Source organism: Elephas maximus, chromosome 6 (genome assembly GCF_024166365.1).
Source record: "Elephas maximus indicus isolate mEleMax1 chromosome 6, mEleMax1 primary haplotype, whole genome shotgun sequence".
NCBI classification, from domain to species: domain Eukaryota; kingdom Metazoa; phylum Chordata; class Mammalia; order Proboscidea; family Elephantidae; genus Elephas; species Elephas maximus.
Genome location: NC_064824.1, coordinates 12,551,358 through 12,577,421, shown reverse-complemented (window position 1 = coordinate 12,577,421; position 26,064 = coordinate 12,551,358).

Here is a 26,064-nt window from a genome sequence, read left to right as displayed (position 1 = left end):
CTGTTTGTTCATTCTGTTCTCAAGGGCAATCCCCATGTGACGCTGCTTGGTATGCAGTGTCTTCCTCCCCAAGGCTGTGAGCACCTGTGAAATAAACCTTGGTTGATCTCATCTGACCAATGTGTGCTGCCATCCACAAAACCCTAGGAGGGAAATACCTCCATCACAAGTAGAATGAATGTTGTTGTTAGATGCTGTCAATTTGGTTCCAACTCATAGTGACCCTATTTACAACAGAACACAACAATGTCCAGTCCCCTGCCATCCTCAACATCTTTGTTATGTGTGAGCCCATTGTTGTAGCCGCTGTGTCAGTTTATCTTGTTGAGGGTCATCCTCTTTTTCTCTGACCCACTACTTCACCAAGCATGACGTTCTTCTCCAGGACAGGTCCGTCCTGATAACATGTCCAAAGTAGGTGAAATAAAGTCTTGCCATCCTCACTTCCATTATGGTTGTAATTCTTCTGAGGCAGATTTGTTCATTCTTCTGGAAGTCTATGGTATATTCAATATCCTTTACCAAAACCATAATTCAAAGGCGTCATTTCTTCTTCATCTTTCCTTATTCATCATCCAGCTTTCACATGAGGCAATTGAAAACACCATGGCTTGAGTCAGTCGCACCTTAGTCCTTAAAGTGACATCTTCGCTTTTAAACTCTTTAAGGTGGTCTTTTTGCAGTTGAGTTGCCCAGTGCAATATTTCTTTTGATTTCTTGACTGCTGCTTCCATGGGTGTTGATTGTGGACCCAAGTAAGATGAAATTTTTGAAAATTCCAATCTTTTCTCTGTTTGTCCTGATGTTGTTTATTGGTCTAGTTGTGAGTATTTTTGTTTTCTTTATGTTGAAGGATAATCTTTACTGAGGGCTGTAGTCTTTGATCTTCATCAGTAAGTCCTTCAAGTCTTCTTCATTTTCGGCAAGAAAAGTTGTGTCATCTACATATTGCAGGTTGTTAATGGGTTTTCCTCTAATCTTGAAGCTGCACTCTTCTTCATATATTCAGCTTTTCAGATTATTTGCTCAGCATCCAGATTGAATAAGTATGGAGAAAGAATGCAACCCTGACACACACCTTTCCTGATTTTAAACTGCGTAGTATCACCTCGTTCTATTCAAATGACTACCTGTTAGTCTGTATACAAGTTTCACAGGAGCACAATTAAGTGTTCTGGAATTCCCATTCTTCGTAATGTTGCCCATAATTTGTTATGATCCACACTACCCAATGTCTTTGGATAGTCAATAAAACACAGGTAAACATCTGCTTTCAGCCAGGATCCATCTGACATCAGCAATGATATCCCTTATTCCAAGTCCTCTTTTGAATCAGGTTTGAGTTTCTGGCAGTTCCCTGTGGTACTGCTGCAACAACTTTTGAATGATCTTCAGCAAAATTTAACTTGTGTGTGATATTAATGATATTGTTTGATAATTTCCACATTCTGCTGTGTTACCTTTCTTTGGAATGGGCACAACTATGGATCTATTCCAGTTGGTTGGCCAGGTAACTGTCTTCCAGATTTTGTAGCATGGACAAGTGAGCACTGCCAGTGCTACATCATTTGTTGAAGCATCTCAGTTGGTATTCTGTCAATTCCTGGAGGATTGCTTGCTTTTCACCAATGCCTTCCTTCTTCTGTTCCATCAGTTCCTGTTCGTATGCTCCCTCCTGAAGTGGTTGAACATCCACCAATTCTTTCTGGTACAGTGACTCTGTGTATTCCTTCCATCTTCCTTTGATGCTTCCTGTCTCTTTCAATATTTTTGCCCATGGAGTCCTTCAATATTGCAACTCTGAGTTTGAATTTATTCTTCAGTTCTTTCAGCTTGAGAAATGCCAAGAGTGTTCTTCCCATTTAGTTTTCTAACTTCACGTCTTTGCACATTTTGTTATAATCCTTTACTTTGTCTTCCCCAGCCACCCTTTGAAACCTGTTCAGCTCTTTTACTTCATCATTTCTTCCATTTGCTTTAGGTGCCTTACATTGAAAAGCAAGTTTCTCTTCTGACATCCTCTTTGTTCTTTTCTTTCTTTTTAATGACCTCTTGCTTTCTTCATGTATGATGTCCTTGATGTCTTTTCACAACTCGTCTAGTCTTCAGCCATTAGTGTTCAATGGGTCAAATCTATTCTTGAGATGGTCTCTAAATTCAGGTGAGATATGCTCAAGGTCATAATTTGGTTATCATGGACTTGTTTTAGTTTCCTTCAACTTTGACTTGAACTTGCACATGAGCAATTGATGGTCTGTTCTACAGTCAGCCACTGGATTTGTTCTGACTGATGATATTGAATTTCTCCATCATCTCTTTCCTCAGATGTTGTCAATTTTTATTTATTCCACCTGAGGAGGTCCATATGTATAATTGTCATTTATGTTATTTTAAAAAAGTATTTTCAGTGAATAAGCCTTTAATCTTGCAAAATTCTATTATGTGAACTCTAGCATCACGTCTATCACCAAGACCATATTTTCTCATCTACTGCTCCTTCGTTTCCACCTTTTACATTCCAATCACCAGAATTATCAGTGAATCTTGACTTAACATTTAATCAATTTCAGACTGTAGAAGTTGTTAAAAATCTTCATTTTCTTCATCTTGGCATTAGTGGTTGATGAGTAAATTTGAATAGTGCTATCAACTGGTTTTTCTTGTAGGTGCATAGATATTATTCTATCACTGACAGCATTGTATTTCAGGATAGATCTTGAAGTGTTCTTTTGGAGGATGAATGCAACCCTGATCCTCTTCAATTTGTCATTCCAGGCATAATAGGCCATATGATTTTCTTATTCAAAATGACCAATACCAGTTCATTTCAGCTCACTAATACCTAGGTACCAATCTTAAAGAGTTCCATTTCATTTTTGGCAACTCCCAATTTTCCTTGTTTCATACTTCATACATTCCGTGTTCCGATTATTAATGGATGCTTGCAGCTGTTTCTTCTCATTTTGAGTCATGCCACATTGGCAAATGAAGGTTGTGAAAGCTTGGTTCCATCCATGTCATTAAGGTTAACTCTAGTGTGAGCAAGCAGCTCTTTCACAGTCTTTCCTGAGGGACTCATCTTCTGGCACTATATCAGACAGAATTCCACTGCTATCCATAAGCTTTTCATTGACCAATTTTTTTTTTCAGTCTGTCTTAGTCTAGATACTCCCTTGAAGACTGTCCACCATGGGTGACTCTGCTAGTGTTTGAAATACCAGTGGGGTCGGTTCCATCATCACTGCAATAGGCAAACCACCACAGTAGGACAAACTGACAGATGGTTATCATGGACTTGCTTTAGTTTCCTTCAATTTTGACTTGAACTTGCATATGAGCAATTGATGGTCTGTTTTAATCACCTCCTACTCACCCTACTCAACCAAGACTAGGGTAAGTAGGAGGTGATTAAAACACAAATGTAACCAAGACATTAATTTATTTCTGTGAGCACGAATGGTTAAAACTCTCTGAATATTGCACTACAGGAATTTCACAAACCAAAGGGCTGCTTGCCTTCTTTTCTTCTTTCTGTCTCCCTGCCCCTTCCTCTTTTTTCGTGACTTTCTTTTTACAATGTTGTGGCCATACATTTTGCCCATTTTGTTGCTGTTATTGGAGAAGCTGTATTTTTCTTATCTACTTAGAATTATTAGCAATAGCAAAATAGTATTGATAAATCATTAATAAAGCACTTCTTATGCTGAGCACTTATCTAAGCATTTCTAATGTTAACTAATTTAATTCTCAGAACAAGACTATGTGTATTATATGTAATCTTTTTTTTTTTTTTACAGATAAGGAAACCATGACACAGAAAGGCTAAGTAACTTCACCAAGGTTACACAGATAGCACCCAGCAGAGAGGGCCTTTGACACATGCACCATGATTCTAGAATTTAAGGGGCCTGGCTCTGCTGAGATACAGGAGAAGGCTTGATGAAACACTCCACATTTCTCATCTTTCATCATGGCTTTGACTTTAGAAAACATGAATAGGTTGATAGGTAGGTAAATTTTATTGTCCTGCTACATGTGAAAAAATCAAAGCAGAACCAGTTTACCTACAGAAAGAAATTGGGAAGAAAAATGGTGGATCATTGATATAAATAACATGAAAAAGGAAAACTAACTTTATCCTTCAGGTGTGCACAGCATCTGCGAATAATGGCTTTTTATTTTAGTTATTCTTTTGCTAAGTGTTTTGAAATCCACTCAGTAGAAAGGGTCACCAGAAGAATGGTTTAGTGGAAATTGGAAAACAATAGTTTTAGAGGATGCTTGATAACAATATATATCTTATGCTCTCTGTAACCTCTCCCTTCTTAGCATGGAGACCATGTCTAGCAAGCAGTTGACAGAAGGCAAAGGTCTGCAGCAAGGGACTACAAACAAGGCAGTTACTGGAATTCACAAAAGCAAAGAGACTTTTCTCATACAAAGGACTGAATATCAAACAGCAGTTTTATCTGACATTCTAAATTAAATGTATCTGTCTTTTTCACTATAGCTTGTGTCTAATGGTCTGTGGTGGGAAGTCTACTGTCAAAGTCATCAAATAAGATTTTTTTCTGTAATATTCACTTAAAAAAGAAATAGGTTCCCTTAATAGGGCCTTTAAGGATGACTTAGAGGGTTCAAGGAATAAAGTGATAATCAATTGAATACTCTCACTAATTTATGAATCATTCCCATACATATACATACACAGTGCATTTCAATCCAACAAATATTTTGAGTATGTAAAAGGGGCCCAATTCTTATAGTTTGTTGGGACAATTTGATGAAGGAGATGCCTTTAGTACCAAGGAGCTTAAGAAGCAAGAGAGATGGAAAAACAGGTAAATCAGATATGACTCAATTAATTTATTCAGCGCACATTTGCTGAGTGTTTTCTCAGTGCCTCACACTAGGGTGGAAACCCTGGTGGTGTAGTGGTTAAGTGCTACAGCTGCTAGCCCAGAGATCGGCAGTGCAAATCCACCAGACGCTTCTTGGAAACTCTATGGGGCAGTTCTACTCTGCCGTATAGGGTCTCTATGAGTTGGAATCGACTCAACGGCAACAGGTTAGTTTATTTAACATTTAAAAATTATTTTTTTAATTTATTTTATTTTATTGTTGTTAAGAATATACAAAGCAGAACATAGAGTGATTCAACAATTTCTACATGTACAATTCAGGGGCATTCATTACATTCTTCAAGTTGTGCAACAATTCTCACTCTACCTCTTAGTTATCTAGTGCTGCTATGACAAAAACAGTACCAGTGGATGACTTTAATAAACAGAAGCTTATTCTCTGACAGCCTAGGGTGCCAGAAGTACTAATTCTGGGCACCAGCTCCAGGGGAAGACTTTCTCTCTATTAGCTTTGGAGGAAGGTCCTTGTCATAAATTTTCCTCTGGTCCAGGAGCAGGGATCCCGAGTCCAAATGACAGACATTCCTGGCTCTTCTTGCTTGGTGATAATAAGGTCCCCATGTCTCTCTACTTGCCCCTTTCTCCTGTATCTCAAAAAGATTGACTCAAGATACAATCTTATCTTGTAGATTGAGTCCTGCTTCATTAACATAACTGCCTCTAATTCTGCCTCATTAACATCACAGAGGTATAATTTACAACACATAGGAAAATCACCTCAGGTGATAAAAAGGTAGACAATCACACAATACAGGGAATCATGGCTTAGCCAATTTGACACACATTTTTGGAGGGACACAATTCAACCCGTAACATAGTTCTTTTCTGAGTTGTTCCTCCCACATTAACATCAGCTCACTGCCCCCATAAGTTTCCTATCTAATTTTTTGAGTTGCTATTGTCAATTTAATTCCATACAGACAAATCTTAAAAACTCAAGCCAAGCGTTCTTTACTAGTTAAAATAAATTCTTGTTTGGTTTAAGAAGACTTCAGGGGATATTTTTCGTTTAAGGTTTAAAATTATCTCAAGGCAGTAGCTTCAGGATTTCATCCAGCCTCCATGGTTCCAGGTAGTCTGGATCCAATGAGAATTTGAAATTCTGTTCTGCACTTTTACCCTTTTGATCATGGATTCTTCCATAGAATCTTGGATCAAAATATTCAGTAGTGGTAGCCAGACATCAGCCAGTTCTTCTGGCCTCATGGCAAAGGGGGCAGTTTTTCATGGAGGCAATTAGCCACACATTTCATTTCTTCTTCCCATTTCTGACTTTTCCTTCTTTCTCTGTTGTTCCAGGTGAATAGAGACCAATTGTGGTAATATGGATGGCTTCTTGCAAGTTTTTAAGACCCCAGGCACTATGCAATGAACTAGGAGGAAGAAGAGAAGCACTAAACATGTATTAGGCCAATTAACTGAGATGTTTTATAAAACCATGACCTCAAACCACTAGACCAAAGAACCAAATCCCATGAAGTGTTTGGTTGTACATAAGCAGCCTTAGCATCTACTGTTTTTTTTTCTGTCATTGTTGCGAATATGTCTATCACACAACTTTAACCAATTCAATATTTTATATGAATACAACTTATTGACAGCAATTACCTTATTCAGCTGTGCAACACTACCCTTAATCAATGACATTTTTCCATCGTGAGAAACTGAATCTTAGTGCTCCATAAGCAATTGCACCCCTTTTCTCCCTCACTCCTACCCTTGGTAACCACTAATAAACTTTTGTCTATATACATTTGCTTGTTCTTGTCTTTTATATTAGTGAGGTCTTGCAATATTTGTCATTTTGTGATTGACTTGCATCACTTAACATAATGCCTTCAATTTCCATCCATGTTGTAGCATGCATCAGGAGTTCATTCCTTTTTCTGGCTAAGCAGTATCCCATTGTGCTTATGTACCACATTTTGTTCATTCATTCATTAATGAGCATTTAAGTTTTTTCTACAATTTGGCTATCGTGACTAGTGCTTCAGTGAACACTGCTGTACATATATCTGTTCACATCACCACTTTCAGGTCCCTTCGGGTTATTCCTAATAGTGGGATTGCGGGTCGTGTGGTAGTTTTAAGGAGCTCTGGTGGTGCAGTGGTTAAAGGATTTGGCTGTTAGCCAAAAGATTGGCAGTGTGAACCCACCAGTTACTCCACAGGAGAAAGATATAAAGGTCTTCCCCTGTAAAGATTACAGCCTGAGAAGCCCTATGGGGCAGTTCTAGCTTGTCTTATGCTGTCCTTATGTGACAGAGTTGACTTGATGGCAATGGGTTTACTTTGGTTTTATGGTAGTTTTATTTTTAATTTCATGAGGAAATGCTACATTGTTTTAACAACAGCTGTACTATTTTGCATTCCCATCAGTAATAGATAAGTGTTCCAATTTCCCCACAACCTTGCCAACATTTGATATTTTTCATTTTTTTTGTTTAATCTTAGCCATCCTAGAAAAAACTAAAACTGTTGCTATCGAGATGATTCTGACTCATAGCAACCCTGTAGGACAGAGTAGAACTGTCCCATAGCATTTCCAGGGAGAGTGTGGTGGATTCAAACTGCCAACCTTTTGGTTAGCAGACAATCTCTTAACCACTGTGCCACCAGGGCTCCTAGCCATCCTAACCCAAAAATAGTGAGAGTGAAATGGTATCTCCTTGTGGTTTTGATTTGGATATCTCTGATAGCTAAAAACATTGAGCATCTTTTCAAGTACATGTTGGCCATTTGAAAAACCTCTTTGGTGAAGTGTCTGTTCATGCCCTCCATACATTTTTTTGGTTGGATTGTCTTTTTTTGTTAAATTGCATCAGTATATATACATACATTTACATATATTAAGCCTTATCTGATATATTGTTCCTGAAGATGTTTTCCCAGCCTGTAGCTTATCATTTTGTTCTTTTCATAAAGTCTTTTTATGAACACTAGTGTTTAATTTTTATGATGTTCCAGTTATCCATTTTGTCTTCTATAAATCATACATTCATTTTTTTTTTTGATAAGCTATCATTGAAATAAATTAGGTCCCATAACTTTACCCCTAAATTTTCTTCTAATAGCATTATGTTTTTTAACATTTAGGTGCTCGATCCATTTTGAATTGGTTTTTGTGTATGGTGTGAGGCAGGAGTCTTGCTTCATTTTCTGCATATGGAAATCTAATTTTGCCAGCGCCATTTTTTGGAAAGTTCCTTCCCCATTAAATGGACTTAACTTCCTTGTTGAAATTCAGTTTGCTATAGATGTGTAGAAACATTTCTGGGTTTTCAATTCTGTTTTTAGCTTGAAAAACTTTCTTTAGTATTTCTTGTAAGGCAAGTCTGCCAGAAACAAATTCTTTCCATTTTTATTTATCTGGAAATATCTTCATTTCCCTCCATTTTTGAAAGACAGTTTTGCTGTATAAAATAGGAATCCTAGTATCCTCAGCCTCGCCTTCCAGGAATAATAAAGCTTCTGTAAGAGGAGTTGTGAGAGATGCTGGCAGCCTCCTCTCCGTGGCGTGAAGACATAGCCATAAACTGGGAGCTAGGTGTGAGTGGGTGCCCTGTCTTTTTGGCCATATCTGTCTGGTATAGAACTATTGTCACACTGAGCTGGGAGGAACAGGTGCAGTGTCATTAACTAGACTTAGTAGATTTTCATTGGCTGTCTGCTGTTATGACAATTTCCAGAGACTCAATGGTTGTCTTGTTTATAATTTTTGGTAGTTAAATGACAGTTTCTTTGGGGTCAGGATCCACTGAGCTCCTCATACACTGAGCCCGGCAGTTTCTTAGCCTGTTCTTCCTTTCCTGATTATTCCTGTAAAAAATTGCGTTGTCTCTTCTGTACTAGTCATAAACCTACATGTAGAATGTGTGCTTCCGTGGTCTCCCAGGAGTGATTGTGCTCTCCTATGTGCTCCCGCAATTCTTGGGGGGGGGGGGAAAACTTTATTTTGTACTTAATCACTAATACTGCAATAATTTTCTTAGAACCTCAAAGCTTGGACTGGGTCATATTTTTCTATGTCAGTCTGTCTACCAGCACAGGCCTGACACAGAGATGTTGTGCAACAGTGTTTAATAAATGAATGAAAAAAACCATGCATGCAGGAATAAGGACAGCCAATTGCAATGGAGAAATAATTAGGTTCTTATCTCAATCGTTAATAATATGAATAATGAGAATATTATAAGGCAGAATATTATTTATACAAACACTTTCTTCCACCCTCCTTCCATTCAGCACAAATATAAATGCAAAATCTCAAATGCAGTTCCTGAATGTAATTCCTTCTTCCAGAGTAACTTGGAGTAATCCCAGGTTGCTGACTACAGGCTATTTAATGATGAACTGTTGTATAATATGGGGGATGAAGGCAGAGAACCTTTTCAATTAGGGGACAGTTTGCTTTGAGAGGAAAATTAGAATCAGCAAATTTTTTGACTTGACAAATTAGAAAATATTATTACCATTTTTCATTCAGTATACTTTATAATTGCCAATACTTGCTCTAATGTGTATTATAGTCTATTAAATCATCTCTGCATCTTCGTTGTCTGTATTCCTATTACTGCATTTACCACACAGGACTGTAATTACTGCACATATTTATGCATCAATTTCCATCACAAACTGGGGTTTCTTTTACAGTCTTCACTAAGTATTGAATATCTGCATTCCCCAGATGCAGAGCACATAATCAGGGTCAATGAATGTTTGTTGAATGCATTATCGCATGTATCACCCTATGTTTTAGTGACGTGCTCTGTAAAGATACTCTTTTTTCTTCATGTCAATATCTCCAGATTGAATAATGGATTAAAAAGTAAATAAACAAATGAAGTAATTGGTAGGTGGATAAATGTACTGAAAACTATGTTCTGTATTTTCCAGCTTTGTATGCAGAGATGATTCTACTAACATGCATGTATAGAACTCAACATCAGTGGCTCTGAGCTGCCTGCCTCCTTCTTGATGGTGTATTCTAATTTCTCATACTATCATCACCCAAATACTAGCCACCATTACTTTTTTTTTTTTTTTCTTCCTGTTTTGACATCCATGTCTTCCAACAGAAAGTTATAAAGGAATCCACCATGGCTGGTAACCTCAATGGAGGGTGATAGCCTCCACCATCACAAAGCTCTAGGGACCAGGTGATCTCTCTTCCCAGTTCTGCAAGCAAAGGGAAACGGAAAGGGAAAAGAACATATGCTTTACCAATTGAATAATCCTTCACTTAGTACTGAATCAAGAGCAAGTGAGCCAAAGTCTGGTGGTTGTCATTGTTAGGTGCAGTCAAGTCTATGCCAATTCACAGTGACCCTATAGGACAGAGTAGAACTGCCCCAGAGGGTTTCCTAGACTGTAAACTTTACAAGAGCAAATTTCCAGGTCTTTTCTCCAGTGGAGTAACCGGTGGGTTTGAACCACTGGCTGTTTTGGTTAGCAGTCAAGCACTTAACCATTGAGTCACCAGGGGTCTTAAGGGCTGGTAAAATCTATTATATTAACTCATAGTGGCATTAATTTCCAGGATCAGTGGTGTCCAGAGTGGCAGCTTCCTGGTCAAACTGTTTCTAATAAAAGCTGAATGTTATATCACCTGCTTTTTAACCATCCAGGTCTGTCTTGGTTCGGCCAGCTAAGCAAGCTAAATCTTTTGGATCTCACCAATATTGTGAGCTACTGTGTCTTTTAAATACCTTCCCTATGTTGTTTCATGTTAAAACTAATAACTAATTAGTTTCACTTTCTCTAACTGGGGATCCAGAATCTTCACTGATATAATATTTAAACTTTAAAGATAAACAAGGTTTAAATATTTTGCTTTCCACAACGTGGCTTAGCCCTAAATGTAACCACAGATGGAAATGAGTATTTCAGGTAACTCCTCTCAATAGAATAGCTCAGTTCTGACCTTACTCATCTGGGACACAGAATAAGTGGCTTGCTCAGTCAACCAAAACCAAACCAAATATGTTCCCGTGGAGATGATTCCGACTCATGGCAACCCCATGTGTTACAGAGTAGAACCACTCCACGGGGTTTTCTTGGCTGTAATGTTTATAGAAGCAGATCACAAGGACTTTCTTTCATGGTGTCACTGAACGGGTTTGAATTGCTAACCTTTAGGTTAGTAATCAGGTGTAAACAATTTGCTCAAGCTTGTTCCTTAAACCAAAAAGCCAAACCTACTGCACTGAGTCAGTTCTGTTCCACAGGGATCCTACACAGTAGGGTAGAACTGCCGCATAGGGTTTCCAAGTCTGTAAATCTTTACAGAAGCAGACCGCCACAGATTTCTGCCATGAAGTGACTGGTAGGTTCAAATCACCGACATTTCAGTTAGCAGCTGAGCTCTTAGTGACTGTGCCACTAGCACTTTCGCTTGTTCATTAAAAAAAAAAAATTTTTTTTTTTACCACCCCGAAAATGCATTGAAGACATTTTTAAAACTGTGTCCATGAAACACCAATTTGAGGAGAGTTTAGAGAGTACTCTGAAAAAAAGAGATTCATAGTCACATAACTTTGGGGTATGAAAACCAAACCAAACCCACTGCCGTGGAGTTGAGTCCAACTCATAGCAACCGTATACTAGTTGCTAAATTCTCCTCTTGGAGATTCACTATGCACTTTATTTAAGGCCCTGAAGTGTCTTAAATTAGAGATGTCCATTTATCTTTCTTTCACAGTGTTTCAGATCTAAACAAGGACCACATTTTTTTTCCATACACTAATTAACATAACGTGAAACAGCAGAGTTCTGAAATCAATTTGTATAATATTAATGGAGATTGTTAGACTTCTTCCTGACTCACATTCGAGGGAATTGATGCAGTCTGTGAAAAGGACTTATCAAAGGACCTGAGATACTTTAATGCCACTTTTGAACCCTGTGTAGAAAAAATTCATTTCCTGTTATCTGCTTCACTATTTGAAAGAAAGAGAGGGAAGAAGAGAAAGACACAGGGAGACATACTTATGAAGCGAATGCTGGTAAATGTTAATAATTAGTGAATCTAAATGAAGAGTATGTATGTGGGTGTTCACTGCTCATTTTTTTTAACTTTTCTAAAGGTACATTTTTTTTTTCCATCAACTTGGGAAAACTTCCTTTAGTGAAAATGTAAACAGAGTTAAAACATTTTCAAGAGGATGACTATAAATTTTCTTGAAATACATAAATGTAGAATTAAACAAATAGATCCTTACTATCTTCTTGGACAGTGAGAATGAGCATAAAGATGTCAATTATCTATATTAAATTTTAAGTTTAGTGCAATTTTAATAAAAATAATGTTAGTTTTTTTTCAAACTTGCAAAATTGGTTATAAATTTAATTTCGAAGCACAAACAAGCAAAACTAGAAAGGACAGCCATAAAAAAGAAGAACATTGGAGTGAGAAGACTACCCCATCAGCCGTTAAGAAAATTATAATGATTCTCTACTTGAAAGAGTAGGAGACTACTTTATGTGTATATTTGGAGATGAATGGAAGGGTACAGATAATATAGAAATAGCCCAGGGCTTTTCAACTTTGTTCCTATTGACATTTTGAGCTGCATGAGTCATTGCTGACAAGGGTACCTTGCGCACTGTAGGATGTTTAGTAGTATACCTGGCCTCATTCCATTATATGCCAATAGCTCATGCCCCCCCACCCAAGTTGTGACAATCAAAAATTTCTCCTGATATTTCAAAGTGTCCCCTGGAGGTTAAGATCACCCTATGAACCACCAAAAGAGATATAATTGTCATTTTGAAAGTTTACTATTTGAAAGACATAGTTTCCCAAATGAGTGAGGAAAGATGGCTCTTTTTAACAAGTATGGTTTGATGACTGAAAAGCCATACATAGAAATGCTAAAATTGTATTCTTTCTTCTTACAATAGACCAGAAAATACTCTAAATAAAACAAAACAAAAAAACCAAACCCATTGCTGCCAAGTCGATTTCGGCTCATAGTGACCTAATAGAAGAGAGTAAAACTGGCCCCTAGAGTTTCCAAGGAGCTTCTGGTGGATTAGAACTGTCAGCCTTTTGGTTAGCTCTTAACCACTGCACCAGCAGATACAAATATAAAATTAAAATTATGTGGTACTAGAAAAAAACATGGACAAAGCCTTCTATAACCTAGGAGTGGGTAAATCTCTTCTAAGTGTCTTAGCTCCCTAGTGTTGCTGTAACTCGAATACCACAAGTGAGTGACTGTAGAACAGACATTTATTTCCTCACAGTTCTGGATGTTAAAAGTCCAAATCAGGATCTCGGGTGTCAATTTCTGCCTTGTCAGTAGTCCTAGGTATTCCTTGATTCCTTGGCCATCCTCACATGGCATTTGTCCCCCCTTATGTTTGTGTGTCTAATCTGTACATTTTATAACTCAGAAGTGATTAGATTTAGAACCAACTCTACTTGGGTAGGAACACTGGTTGTGCACTGGTTAAGAGATTGGCTGCTAAGCAAAAGGTCGGCAGTTCAAATGCACCAGCCACTCCTTGGAAACTCTACGGGACAGTTCTACTCTGTACTATGGGGTTTCTATGAGTCAGAATCTACTTGATGGCAACAGGTTTGTTTGTTTGTTTGGTAACAGGATGAAAGGGCAGGGATGGAAGTTAATGTCTGTGCCCGGACCTGCCTCACCCCATTTGCCAATTGTACTCTTCTTGGAGGTGGAGAGTGCTATTATTTTGTTGTGGGTGCTTCTTGACCATTTTTCAATATATTTGCATAGATATGTAATTTTACATTTTTTGTGAGTTGATTTTTTTTAGTCAAATATGATTTTGTTATACATGCTAGTCTGCCATCTCCTTTTTGCACCTAGTAACATGTTCAAGGACCCTCCGTGTCAGTTATCTATTGTTATGTAACAAAATTACCCCAAACTTGATGACTTAAAACAAAAACAATTTATCATTGCTCCTTAATCTCAGGTCTATCTAATCTGGACAGTCAATCTCAACTGGGCTCCTCATGTGTCCACAGCCAGGTGTGGGTCAAGTAAGCAACTCCACTGATCTTGGCCAGGCTCTCTCACATATTGAACATCTGGCTGGTTCTCTACTGGTCTGGAGTAGCTTTAGTTCTGTGTGGCTATACCTGGTTCCTAATTATCCTGCAGGCTAATCTGGCCTTCTTCTTATGGCCTGGTAAGTTTCTTAGAATGACGAATGAAAGCCCTCATGAGGCCAAGGATGGGGACTGGCTATAGGGAAAGGAATAATTGTGGCCACTTTGTGAACAATCTATCACATAAACCATGCTTTGTAACTGCTAAATAATAAAATTAATAATGATACGAATAAAAATAATAGAATTATATCACACATTTCTTACAGAGTGCCAAGCGCGTTCTAAGTATATATATGCTTAAGATTCCTATGACATAGGTGTTACTATAGACCTTATTTTACAAAAGGAAACGCTGGAGGTGTAGCAGTTAAGAGCTATGGCAGTTAACTGAAAGGTCGGCAGTTTGAATCCACCAGGCACTCCATGGAAACCCTATGTGTCAGTTCTACTCTGTCGTATAGGGTCCTTATGAGTTGGAATCGACTCACCGGTAAAGAGTTTTTTTTTTTTTTTAGTTTAGTTTACAAATGAGGAAACAGAGAAATGTAGAGGTCTTCTGAGTTTTTTTTTTTAATAACTCCTATGGTTATCCAGATAGTAAGTGGCAGCAGAGCTGGACTCTGAACTTCACATGGCTGGCCCCAGAGCCTTTCCCCTACCATTATTGTGTGGTAAAGAATTTGTCCTTGCCCAAAAAGAAGCCTGGCCTTTGTTTTTGGATTTGGGAAGGGACCTCTAAACCCTGGGAATCTTCCCAGTGATAGGAGAGCCTTTGTTATTCATGATGGGCCCTTCTGACCACACCTAATAATTTATGCTAATAAAGTGACCTGTGGTGGGCCACATGGACCACGTGGTATACCAATCTATAAATCATGCCTACTTAATGAAGCCCCAATAAAATCTCTGGATACTGAAGTTTTGGTGAGTTCTCCAGGGTGGCTATACTTTCTGCTTATTGTCACAAATTGGTACTCACAGACTGACGTGTACACAGGACAACAGAGGTTTGACATTTAGAACCTTCCTAAGACTCTGCCCTATGTATCTCCACTTTTGATTGGACCTAATTTGTGACCATTTCTATATAACAACTTTCATGAGTATAACAACTTTCTGTAAGTTCTGTGAGTCTTTTTAAATAATTATTGAAACTAAGGATGGTTTGGGGAAACCCCTGGACCTACAGTTGATGTCAAAGGTGGTTACGGTCTTGTATGGACTCTTCCCTCCAATTTTGCAGTACTAACACCCACGTGTCCGTCAGTTTGTCTTACTGTGGGGGCTAGTGTGTTGCTGTGATGCTGGAAGCTATGCCACTGGTATTCAGATACAAGCAGGGTCACCCATGGAGGACAGGTTTCAGCTGAGCTTCCAGACTAAGACAGCCTCGGAAGAAGGACCCGGCAGTCTACTTCTGAAAGGCATTAGCCAGTGAAAACCTTATGAATAGCAGCGGAACATTGTCTGATATAGTGCTGGAAGATGAGCCCCCCCAGGTTGGAAGGCACTCAAAGGATGACTGGGGAAGAGCTGCCTTCTCAAAGTAGAGTCGACCTTAATGACATGGGTGGAGTCAAGATTTCAGGACCTTCATTTGCTGATGTGGCATGACTCAAAATGAGAAGAAACAGCTGCAAACATCTATTAATAATTGGAACCTGAAACATACAAAGTATGAATCTAGGAAAATTAGAAATCATCAGAAATGAAATGGAATGCATAAACATCGATATCCTAGGCATTAGTGAGCTGAAATGGACTGGTATGGGCCATTTTGAATCAGACAATCATATAGTCTACCATGCTGGCAATGACAACTCAAAAAGGAATGGTGTTGTATTCATCGTCAAAAAAAACATTTCAAGATCTATCCGGAAGCACAAGGCTGTCAATGAAAGGATAATATCTATATGCCTACAAGGAAGACCAGTTACTACGACTATTATTCAAATTTACACACCAACCACTAGGGCCAAAGATGAAGACATAGAAGATTTTTATCAGCTGCTGCAGTCTGAAATTGATCGAACATGCAATCAAGATGCATTGATAATTACTGGCGATTGGAATGTGAAAGTTGGAAACAAAGAAGAAGGATGAGTAGTTGGAAAATATGGCCTTGGTGATAGGAACAATGCCAGAGATGAAATGATAAAATTTTGCAAGACCAACGACTTCTTCATTGCAAATACCTTCTTTCACCAACATAAAAGGCGACTATACACATGGACCTCCCCAGATGGAATGCACAGAATCACACTGACTACATCTGTGGAAAGAGACGATGGAAAAGCTCAATATCATCAGTCAGAATAAGGCCAGGGGCTGACTGTGGAACAGACCATCAATTGCTCATATGCAAGTTCAAGCTGAAACTGAAGAAAATCAGAGCAAGTCCATGAGAGCCAAAATATGACCTTGAGTATATCCCACCTGATTTTAGAGCCATCTCAAGAATAGATTTGATGCATTAAACACTAGTGACCGATGACCAGACAAGTTGTGGAATGACATCATCCATGAAGAAAGCAAAAGGTCACTGAAAAGACAGGAAAGAAAGAAAAGACCAAGGTGGATGTCAGAGGAGACTCTGAAACTTGTTCTTGAGCATCGAGCAGCTAAAGCCAAAGGAAGAACTGATGAAGTAAAAGGACTGAACAGAAGATTTCAAAGGGCCTCTCGAGAAGACAAAGTAAAGTATTATAATGACATGTGCAAAGAGCTAGAGATGGAAAACCAAAAGGGAAGAACATGCTCAGTGTTTCTCAAGCTGAAAGCACTGAAGAAAAAATTCAAGCCTCGAGTTACAATAGTGGAGGATTCCATGAGGAAAATATTAAACGACGCAGGAAGCATCAAAAGAAGATGGAAGAATACACGGAGTCATTATACCAAAAAGAATTAGTCGATATTCAACCATTTCAAGAGGTGGCATATGATCAGGAACCGATGGTACTGAAGGAAGAAGTCCAAGCTGTTCTGAAGGCATTGGCAAAAAACAAGGCTCCAGGAATTGATGCAATATCAATTGAGCTGTTTCAACAAACAGATGCAGCACTGGAGGCGCTCACTCATCTATGCCAAGAAATATGGAAGACAGCTTCCTGGCCAACTGATCGGAAGAGATCCATATTTACGCCTATTCCCAAAAAAGGTGATCCAACCGAATGTGGAAATTAGAGAACAATATCATTAATATCACACACAAGCAAAATTTTGCTGACGATCATTCAAAAAGGGCTGCAGCAGTATATCGACAGGGAACTGCTAGAAATTCAGGCTAGTTTCAGAAGAGGACGTGGATCCAGAGATATCATTGCTGATGTCAGATGGATCCTGGCTGAAAGCAGAAAATACCAGAAGGATGTTCACCTGTGTTTTATTGATCATGCAAAGGCATTTGACTGTGTGGATCATAACAAACTATGGATAACACTGTGAAGAATGGGAATTCCAGAACACTTAATTGTGCACATGAAGAACCTTTACATAGATCAAGAGGCAGTTGTTCCAATGGAACAAGAGGACACTGATTGGCTTAAAGTCAGGAAAAAGGTGCATCAGGGCTATATTCTTTCACCATACCTATTTAATCTGTATGCTGAACAAGTAATACAAGAAGCTGGGCTATGTGAAGAAGAACAGGCCATCAAGATTGGAGGAAGACTCAGTAGCAACCTGCTTTATGCAGATGACACAACCTTGCTTGCTGAAAGTAAAGAGGACTTGAAGCACTTACTAATGAAGATCAAAGACCACAGGCTTCAGTATGGATTACACCTCAACATAAAGAAAACAAAAATCCTCACAATTGGACCAATGAGCAACACCATGATAAATGGAGAAAAGATTGAAGTTGTCAAGGATTTCATTTTACTTGAATCCACAATCAAGCAGCAGTCAAGAAATCAAAAGACATTGGGCAAATCTGCTGCAAAGGACCTCTTCAAAGTGTTGAAAGCGAAGATGTCACCTTGAAGACTAAAGTGTGCCTGACCCAAGCCATGGTATTTTCAATCACATCACATGCATCTGAAAGCTGGACAATGAATAAGGAAGACCGAAGAAGAGTTGACACCTTTGAATTGTGGTGTTGGCGAAGAATATTGAATATACCATGGACTGCCAAAAGAAGGAACAAATCCATCTTGGAAGAAGTACAACCAGAATGCTCTTTAGAATCAAGGATTGCGAGACTGCGTCTTACATCTTTGGACAAGTTGTCAGGAAGGATGAGTCCCTGGAGAAGGACATCATGCTCGGCAGAGTACAGGATCAGTGGAAAAGAGGAAGACCCTCAACAAGGTGGATTGACACAGTGGCTGCAACAATGAGCTCAAGCATAACAACTATTGTAAGGATGGTGTAGGACCAGGCAATGTTTTGTTCTGTTGTGCATAGGGTTGCTATGAGTCAGAGCCGACTCTACGGCACCTAACAACAACAACAACTTCTTGCAACTGGGGAAGAAGTTTTGGTTAGACTTGGAAGTCTGGTGTACTGTATCCTTAGCTTCACAGCGTGGCTAACTCAAGGTATTTATGCTTCACTGACACCCATAGCATTTGCCTAGTAATATAAACAAATAAAAAGAGTAAGAAATTAGGATCTTGTTTATTAGCATCTACGGTGCCTCAGAGATTTTTTTTTCCCTCACGAGAGTGGTATGGATTGAATTGTGTCCCCAAAGAGTGTGTATCAACTTGGCTAGGCCACTATTCCCAGTTTTGTGTGGGCTGTCCATCATTTTGTGATTGGATGTGTTTATCCTGTGTGTTGTAAATCCTAATGTCTATGATATTAATGAGGCAGGATTAGAGACAGTTATGTTAATGAGGCAGGACTCAATCTACAGGATTAGGTGGTATCTTGACACAATCTCTTTTGAGATATAAAAGAGAGAAAGGAACAGAGAGGAAAAGGACTTCATACAACCAAGAAAGAAGTTCTGGGAGTGGGGCGTGTCCTTTGGACCTTAGGTCCCTGTACTGAGAAGCTTCTAGGCCCAGGGAAAGATTGATGACAAGGACCTACCCCCAGAGCTGACAGAGAGAGAAACCTTCTTCTAGAACTGGTGCCTTGAATTTGGATTTTTAGCCTCCTAAACTGTGAGAGAATACAATTTTCTTCATTACAGCCATCTACTTGTGTTATTTCTGTTATAGCAGCACTGGATAACTAAGACGGGGGGGGGTAAAAGTACACGAAATATTTGCTCAGCAAATCTTAGTTCCCTTCTCTTAGTTCTTCCTGAGTACAGTTTTCATTTTCTCCGTTTCCTGTTTTTGTGTGATTCTTAGATTACTATTTGTAGTTATTAATAACATATGGATATACACAAATGCACACACATACACACACCAAATTCTGGTCTATTTGGTGTTAATCATCACAAAAAAAAAATGCCTGTAGGGACTTTCAACAAATGTGTCAGGTATTTGTAGGTCATCTGACTTGCTAGGTGGCATGGCAAACCTGTACTTTATGGCATCCTTGTCTTCACTATTTGGAGTGATAATTGTCATCTATTCAGAGCATAAACTAGTTCGGGATCCCTGAATGATGCAAATAGTTAATGAGCTTCGCTGCTAACTGAAAGGTTGGAGGTTTGAGTCCACCCAGTGGCACCTTGGAACAAAGGCCTGTTGATCTACTTCTGAAAAATCAGCCATTGAAAACCTTATGGAATACAATTCTACTCTGACACACATAGGATTGCCAAGGATTGAAGTTGACTCAATGGCAATGAATTTATTCAGAATATAGATTGTCAATATATGTGGAGAGTGTGTTTGGGTCATATGACTTAAGAGATATGTTGCATGGCATATGTGAAATTAACATATGGGGACACTTAAGAGTTGCTCATACTATAACCACCTGAAATGTAGGTATATGTCACATTTTAAATAAGATACAATGGAAGAAGAAAACAAACAGATTCAAGTACCCATTGTCATTGAGTTGATTCCAACTCATAGCAACCCTATAGGACAGAGTTGAAATGCACCATGTTCAATTTCCAAGGCTGTAAATCTTTATGGAAGCAGACTACCACATCTTCCTCCCAGTGAACAGCTTGTGGGTTCAAATCACCAACCTTTTGGTTAGCAGCTTAAACACTGTGTAACCAGGACAAGTAAACTCCCTAAATTTTTTTCATCACAGATCAAACTGATTTTTACATGATTAACTGTCTCTTCTTCCAAATTGGTACATGCTGTGATTTATTTGCTTTAAAATAATTAAGGATTCTGATGAGTGATGTCTGCTGTCATAGATAGATATAAACAATAATGGTAATAAAATACTCATATACCAGCCGCTGTGTTCCTGGCACTATTCTAAACCCAGCACTAGTCTAAGTCATTTAATTAGAATGACCGTATTATAAGAAGTCACTATTATTACCCACATTTTACAAATGAGTAAACTGAGGCATTGAGTGGTTTAATGAGTTACCCAAAGTCACATAACCTATAAATGGAGAATCTGGGATTAGAACCAATTTGATTTCTGGGTCTGTCTATAACCACAATAGCTGACATCTTTATCAAAAACCAAAATCTATTGCTTTTGAGTCGATTCCGACTCATAATGACTTTATAGGACAGAGTAGAACTGCCCCATAGGGTTTCCAAGGAGTGCCTGGTGAATTCAAACTGCCGACCTTCTGGTTAACAGCCAAACTATAAACCACTATGCCACCAGGGTTCCCCATAATGGATATAGATATGGAAATATCACAGGAAGTAAAGTAGATAGATATATAACAACAGATGTAGATATAGAGAGCTATAAAGGTGAGCACCCACCACATACACACACAAATACAAACACTATGTAGATATTTATAATAGAACTATAGCACCCACGTAAGGATCTACTAAGTTAAACACCAAAATTTTAGCTTGAAAAATAAAAATCCCCTTCCCTACTCCTCATGCAAAAATAACAGCATGGGGGAAAAGGGCCAGGTCAAGCTAATGTCAGTATTTCCTTACTTTTTCCAAAGTCCCACTGAAAACTCCAAGTCTAGTAAATGCTCTTGATCACTGCCAGTACATGTCTTTACCAGTGCAGGACTAAAGGAGCAGCCTCAGGCAAGGAGAAGCCTACACATATTTTAACAACACATTGAGTGGGTGATGTGTGCAAGGAGCTTCAAACCAAAACCAAACCCATTGCCCTGGAGGCGATTCTGACTTATACCAACCAAAACTTAGAATCTTGGAGAACAGCAATATTCTTTTACTAGTTGATATGATCTATTTTCTCTTCTTCCCCAGAGGACCTAATATGATACTTGGACATGTTTTCCAAACTCTTGATCTCTCAGTCTCTGCAATAGCAATATCCATTGCCATCGAAATAGCAATAGAGGGGAAAAAATTGCCTTGTAGGCTTGTTATGATGATTAGAGACCACAAAAATGAAGCACTAATTTTAAGTAATTTGTATATATTTGAAGATTAGTACATGATTTTCCCAACTCTAGCACATGGTGAAATTCCAAGGGTGCCGAATCTTGGTCTCAGTTGGTCCAGAGCACTGGCTGGCCAGAGCCCAACAGTAATTCAAGCCAGCTTCACTCTGCCTACAGTTTATTTGCACTCAAGTGTGGCCTGCAATCAGCTCCTGAGATGAACTTTGGAAAAGTAATTACATTTTAGCAGGAGGCAACGACTTATGTCAAAGAAAGATCTCCCTTGGTGATAATGTGGAATCTGTTTAGCCAGCCTATGAGACACATTTAGGAGAAAGGCCTTCTTTAAACTGTTCAAAGTGAACCCATTGGAGCCTATACTGCATTCTGACAGCCAAAGGGGTGGAACAGTGTCTGGTCAGAGCCTTCTCAGCTGATGGTGAACTGGTTCTTGATGGCAAGGAATTAACTAAAACTTGTTGGAGAATCATCCCTCTCCCGCATCTCATCCTGGATTATTGGAATTTGTCAGAGAATTCCTCATAGTTCAAAGGATTTCAGACCCAAATGGGAATACTCACAATGGTGGAATGCTATAACTATAAAAGATTATGGAAGAGATCTATTGAGGGAGGAAACATCCCAAACATCTAAGGAAAGAGACGTTTATAGACACCCAACAAACACTGAACTTTATTGTGCGCGTGTTCACATGGGAAAAGAAACAGTTCACATAGATTTTATTGCCACTTATTCATTATTAGAATTATGGGAAAAAAAAGAAAGTGTATAAATAAAAAAATAAAAATGTGATCTTATCACTAAGATCTAATGCCTTTTAATTAGTTTTTGCATGCAAGTGTAGTATTTTTAATATAATGTGTTACATATTTTATACACTTGATATTACATTATACACAAATAAGGACTTCTGTTCTTCCCATTTATTGTATGCAGTTTAACATCTGAATAGTATTCCATCAGAGTGGTAGTTCTCTGTTTATAGGTACATAAAAACAAAAAAAAAAACCATTGCCGTCAACTCAAGTCCGACTCATAGTGACCCTATAGGACAGAGTAGAACTGCCCTATAGGGTTTCCAAGGAGCACCTCGTGGATTCCAACTGCCAAACTTTTGGTTAGCAGCTGTAGCTCTTAACCACTATGCCACAGGGGTTTCCAATAGATACATATAGGTTAATATATTTCAATATCAAATTTACAGGAATAATACAAAACAGACTTTAAAAACATATCTTTCCTGAAGAATAAGTCAATTATAAAAATCTAGTAAATTGGTAGAATTAGCTCTATAAGTTAACATTAAAGCACTCTTTCATTGTCATCAATGGTATTTATTTGCCCAGAACACTGGAGGTTAATATATATCTGTTATAAGGCTGAATTTCTGAAACCTATTTGCAGAAAGGTTCTGCCCACCTTAATGCCTGCCTTTATGTGCTTACATTTATATTTAAAATTCACACATCAGTGAAAATACCAGGGATACAACTTACTTCCAAGTGACTGATTTCATCCTTCCTTGTTTCCATTTGTAATCTTATGTACAATTACACCCAATAAAGAAAATGTCAATTGTTCACAAGAAATCTAAAGGAAGAAGTGGATTTTTGTTTGAATGGCTCTGGTAGGTTTCTCACTTAAAAAAAAAAAAAAAGTTCTCATTGAGTCCATTCGGACTCATAGTGACCCTATAGTACAGAGTAGAACTGTTTCATGGATCCATCCAGCTGGTGGATTCGAACTGCAGACCTTTTAGTTAGCAGCCAAGCACTTTACTACTGTGCCACCAGGGCTCCTTCACATTCTAGTGAAGTTCAAATAAATTTCCTCTGTGGTAACTTAGCTAGGTATTTTGAATCAATAATCATACATCTGAAATATCCAGTTTATAGACTGATGTCTTCAGTAAAGCTCACCTCATAGGTCTTCTCTACTGTTGGTAAAGTAAGTAATCAAGAAGTAATATCTTGTTATGTAAATATGTTGCTACAGCTCAGAGTAATATATATATAAACAAAAAAAACAAACCAACTGCCATCAAGTCAATTCCAGCTCACAGCGACCCTATAAGACAGAGTAGAATGCCCAATAGGGCTTCCGAGGAGCGCCTGGTGGATTTCAACTGCCGACCCTTTGGTTAACAGCCATAGCACTTAACCACTACACCACCAGGGTTTCCTGTATGTGTATATACATGTGTATACTCTGTATATAAACCAAAAAAAAAAAAAAAAACCTCTCTGCTGTCCAGTTGATTCCGACTGGTAGCAGCCCTACAGGATAGTGTAGAACTGCCCCATAAGGTTTCCAATGAGTGGCTGGTGGATTCAAAGTGCTGACCTTTTGGTTAACAGCCAGGTTCTTAACCACTGTACCAACTGGGCTCCATTCTATTTATATACATATAAATCCACACCCACTACCGTCAAGTAAATTCTGATTCATAGTGGCCCTGTAGGACAGAATAAAACTGCCCTATATGGTTTCTAAGGCCAAGGCAGTTATCTTTACAGAAGTAGAGTACCACTCCTTCCTCCCAAAGAGCAGCTGGTGGGTTTGACCTAACAACCTTTGGGTTAACAGGTGCATGATTAACCACTGCCCCACTAGGGCTCTGTGTGTGTGTACATATATATATATGTATGTAAAACATATATATATAGTCTGTATGTATAGTCTGTATTTATATATACTGTATATATATATACATATATACATAGTATATGCACATATGTATATTTCCCTCTTTCTGTATCTCTCTGGTAGAGGGGTATTACTAGAAATAAGTATATGACCATTACAAAATTTTTCTTCCTGGGACTTAACAATTTGGATTCTGGGCCATTGCTTGGTCCAATCAATGGTAGGCGTGGTTTCCTCCTGCATCCACCCTCTATTTTAGCTTTGATTCAAAGTGCAAAGGGGCCCATGGAACTAGAAAGCAACATGGCTGTTAAATGTTCCACCAAAATTAAGTAATTTCTCTATACTTGGATATTCAGCTTTTTATACTCTTCAGTTGATATTATAAATAACACTGTCATCAACATATTTATGCCTTACTCTTTGTCCTTGTATCTTATTAGGTCATAGTGTAGACACTTTAAGTGAATTTCTATGTTAAAAAGTCTGAACATATTTATGTCCAAATCACTTTCCAAAAAAAAAAAAAATTTCAATTTATGCTATCACCAGCAGTGCATTAATGCGTGTAATTCCCCACATTTTAGGGTAACCTGGAGGACCAAAATGGCTTAAAGAGGCAGACGAAATGAGATTTAATGGTGAAATCTGAGGGACATAACAAGGGTGGAGGAGACCTTGAATAGGGAACACTGCTGGAAGCATCCTTCAAATGAAATGAAACAAAACACATTTTTTGACACCTACTGTGTACCAGAGAGAAACCCTGGTGGTGTAGTGGTTAAGAGCTATGGCTGCTAACCAAAAGGTCAGCAGTTTGAATCCACCAGGCGCTCCTTTGAAATCCTATGGGGCAGTTCTACTCTGTCCTATAGGGTCGGTATGAGTTGAAATCAGCAACGGGGTTTTTATATACACACACTGTAGTCGGTATTTTGGAACATTGTTTTATATAATCCTGACAACTATCAACCACTGTTGCATGTTTAGAAACTGTGTCTCAGAGAGGTTAATTAACTTGCCCTTGATCAAGCAGCTTGGGTAATGTTGGGCTTCACACGTGACGTCTGTCAGAAAGTAAAACAAAAGTAACCTGGCAGTGCCGCCTCTCAAATCACACTGCATAAAAGGCCAGTCATTTATATGATTACACTCCTATTGAATATTTCCTTCTCTGTGGTCCTTCATTTTATGTTTAATTAAAATGTGGAGTAACAAATCCCATTTTGCCATATTCATTATTCCTACAAAATCATGAGTCACATGTAACTCACAGTACAATACTGAGATTTTTAAAAAACCTATTTATCTCTATCTTTTTTTTTTTTTTTTTGCTGTTGTTTGATAAACAATAGATTTACCATCTCTTTGCTGTATCTGGCAAACATATACAAGGAAAGAAAAATAATTTATCACCATTTAATTAATGGCAAGGGCTAGCTACTATTTGTGCAAACTCATTAAAAGCTGGTGGCTTTCACAATCAACTCATAATTTTGAAACAATGGTAAATGGTATTATTGTAACCAAAAGATACCTTTGGTTAAAAAGAAACACACATGTGGGAATAGATGGCATCCCACAAAATGGCTGACCCTACATCAGGTGTTAGAAACAGAACCTTCAGTTGAATGCATTCACTTCTTTCCACTGATTTCAAACCTTGGGTGACTTGAGATGAGATAAATTTCTATTATAAGTAATCACTTCCCACAAAAAAGAAGCAACAGCTGTTGTTGTTGTTGTTAGGTGCCGTCGAGTCTGTTCCAACTCATAGCGACCCTATGCACAACAGAACGAAACACTGTCCGGTCCTGCGCCATCCTCACAACTGTTGTTATGCTTGAGCTCACTGTTGCAGTCACTGTGCCAATCCACATTGTTGAGGGTCTTCCTCTTTTCCGCTGACCCTGTACTCTGCCAAGCATGATGTTCTTCTCCAGGGACTCATCCCTCCT